Here is a 3,648-nt window from a genome sequence, read left to right as displayed (position 1 = left end):
ACCTGTAGTCCCAGTCGCCGGAGCTCCCGGAAGTTGTAGTCCCGACCCGCTGTTGCCATGGCGCCCGGAGGGAGGCCTGGGGCTGCTCCTGTCAATGTCAGCACCTAATGCCCTGAAATATTAAAGAGTCAACATATTAAACTGCGTTCCCTCCTGTTGATTTCATTACACATTTAACTAAGTAACCAGACATGCAGATTAATTGAACATTTTAAATATGTTGGAAATCTGAAATTAACAGAAAATGTTGGGAAGACGCAGGCAGTCAGGCAGCGTCTGTGGGGAGAGACACAGTTAACGCTTCGGCTCCCTTTGTAATGTGGAGATATCAGTTAATACTTGGAAATTAGACCTAATGTCCTCACGCCTCAGCCCAACCATCCAAACCCACCAATGCAGTGCCCTCTGAAGCAGCCCATGAAGGAGTCAGAGATAGGCAACGAGTGGCGACCGTGCCAACAACGTTGCAGTCCGTGAATTCATAGATTAAGAATGTCAATAAACAGTGCAGCCAATTAGCACACGGCAAGAAACCCCAGCTAACAACAAAATGTTGATCAAATGTTGATTCTCTGACTAGTGGTGTGCCACGGGGATTGGTGCTGGGTCCGTTGTTAATCATCTATATTAATGATTTAGATGATAATGTGGTAAACTGGATCAACAAGTTTACAGATGACACCAAGATTGGGGGTGCAGTGGACAGCGAGGAAGGCTGTCAAAGCTTACAGTGTGACCTTGACCAGCTCAGAAAATGGGCTGAAAAATGGCAGATGGAATTTAATGCAGACACGTGTGAGGTGATGCACTTTGGGAGGACAAACCAGGGTAAGACTCACACAGTGAATGGTAGGGCTCTGAGGTGTGCGGTAGAACAAAGGCACCTGGGAATATAGATCCATAGTTCCTTGAAAGTGTCGTCAGAAGTAGATAGGGTCATAAAGAGAGCTTTTGGCACATTGACCTTCATAAATCAGGGCATTGAGTATAGGAGTTGGGATGTTATGTTGAAGTTGTATAAGATGTTGGTGAGGCTGAATTTAGAGTATTGTGTGCAGTTCCGGTCACCTACTGACAGAAAAGTTATCAATGAGCTTGAAAGAGTGCAGAGAAAATTTACACAGATGTTGCCGGGACTTGAGGACCTGAGTTATAGGGAAAGGTTGAATAGGTTAGGACTTTATTCCCTGGAGCGCAGGAGAATGAGGGGAGATCTTATAGAGGTATACAAAATTATGAGGGGTATAGATAGGGTGAATGCATGCAGGTTTTTTCCCCTCAGGTTGGGTGAGCCTAGAACTAGAGGTCATAGGTTTAGGCTGGAAGGTGAAATATTTAAGGGAAACTGAGGGGGAACTTCTTCACTCAGAGGGCGGTGCGAGTGTGGAGCGAGCTGCCAGCGGAAGTGGTAAATGCAGGTTCAATTGTAACATTTAGGAGAGGTTTGGATAGGTGCATGGATGGGAGGGGTTTGGAGGGATATGGTTCAGGTGCAGGTAGATGGGACCAGGCAGAAGATCAGGTCGGCAATGGACTAGATGGGCTGAAATATTGGACCAGAGCATCAAAGAAACTGGTCCTGTACTTCTTAGTTGTGGAAGTCAGACATCCCATCTGAAAGGCAGTAAAGCCACTCTCCAATACAGCCATCCTATCAGTGCAGTGTTCCTGCTCTACCGCCCCTTTGGTAGTGAAGAAATCTGCTCAGTTACTATAATTATGAATTTATTATGAATTGTAATCAATTTCCAAGTACTTTCGAAGATTATATTTAGATATTTTTTTTAAATAGTGTATTCAGTTTATACACACACACACACATATATTATATATATTTAATGTATATATTAAAGACTGCAAATGTGTTTTGAATGTGTTCTGCATCAGCGTCTTAGAAGAATGTAGAGAGAACAAACAACTTATTGGAGACACCAGAGACTGCAGATGCTGGAATATGGAGCAACACACAACGTGCTGGAGGAACTCAGTGGGTCGAGCAGCGTCCGTGGCAGGGAAGAAATTGTCGACGTTTGATGACATTGGTGGGAATTGTCGACAACTGATGCAGTTTCGACCAGTAATGTCGAAAATTTCTTTCCTCCCACAGATGCTGCCTGACCTGCTGAGTTCCTCCAGCAGATTGTTTGTTGCTACAAGCAACTTATTTGTGCTTTAATTGTGATAAAAGAGAAAATTGACAGGTGATCTAATTTAGATCTTTGAGATTTTGTCAGGCTTTGATAGGGTAGACACAGAGACAGTACTTCTATCTGCGAGGGACACCAAGGGCCATCAGAATAAAATTGTCATAAATAAATCTAATAAAAATCAAAAATGGTTATAGTCACAGAGTTATACAGCACAGAAACAGGCCCTTCAGCCCACCACATCCGTGCTGACCTTTTGGCCCACCTACACTGATCCCATTTGCCCGCATTAGGACCGTGTCCTTCTATGCCTTGCCTGTTTCAGTGTCTGTCTAAACGTCTCTTAAACATAGCGATTATATATTTATTCCGTCACCTCCTCTGGTAGCGCATTCTGGATATCACCCACCCTCTGGGTAAAACATCTACCCCTCAGATCCCCTTTAATCCTCTCACCTTAAACCTATGCCTTTGTGTATTTTGATGTATGGAAGGAAAGGGATCTGAGATACGTCAGTGACTGAAACTTATAAGACGCAGATTCTGAGGAGACTTGACAGAGGGATGCTGAGATTATGTTTCTTCTTGTGTGGGTCAGAATTTCGGAATAAGGGATCTAACATTTCAGACAGAAATGAGGAGGAATTTCTTTTTTCAGTGGACTGTAATTCTTTAACATTACCTATGTCAGAGAGCTCAGGATGCTATGTTGTTAAGCCTGAAACCGATAGGTTTTTGGTCTTTGGGCAAGCCAAGGATTATGGAACATAGGAAGTTGAGGCCAAAATCAGATCAGCCACGATCCTAGTCAATGGCAGAGCGGGCTCAAGGAGCTGAACAGCTGACTCCTGCTCCTAATTCTTAAGTTCTACTTTTCTGAAACTGCTCCTGCAGTTTAAAACTGCCAGGAAAAAAAACAAACCCAGTGCTGGGGCTAATAAGCAGGGACATTCTGTTGCTGGAGATGCCACAGTGGGTAGAACCACAGCTTCTCAGAGTGGGGGAGGGTGTGTGTGGGGGGTGTGGGGAGGGTGTGTGTGTGTGTGTGTGTGTGTCTATGGGGTGGGGGGGAGGTGTGTGTGGGGGATGTGTGTGTGGGGGGGTGGGGGGTTGTGGGGAGGGTGTGTGTGTGGGGGATGTGTGTGTGGGGGTGGTGGGGAGGGTGTGTGTGTGGGGGGGTGGGGGGTTGTGGGGAGGGGATGTGTCTATGGGGTGGCTGTGGGGTGTGTGTGTGTGAGGGGGGTGTAGAGGGGTGTGTGGGGGGGTCTACGGGGTGGGGTGGTGTGTGTGGGGGGTGTGTCTATGGGGTGAGTGTGTGGGGGATGTGTGTGGAGGGGATGTGTCTATGGGGTGGCTGTGGGGGGTGTGTGTGTGAGGGGGGTGTAGAGGGGTGTGTGGGGGGGTCTATGGGGTGGGGTGGTGTGTGTGGAGGTGTGTCTATGGGGTGGGTGTGTCTATGGGGTGAGTGTGTGGGGGATGTGTGTGGGGGGGTTGTGGGGAG

The sequence above is a fragment of the Pristis pectinata genome, chromosome 6 (genome assembly GCF_009764475.1).
Source record: "Pristis pectinata isolate sPriPec2 chromosome 6, sPriPec2.1.pri, whole genome shotgun sequence".
NCBI classification, from domain to species: Eukaryota; Metazoa; Chordata; class Chondrichthyes; order Rhinopristiformes; family Pristidae; genus Pristis; species Pristis pectinata.
Note: the sequence above shows the minus strand (reverse complement) of the source record.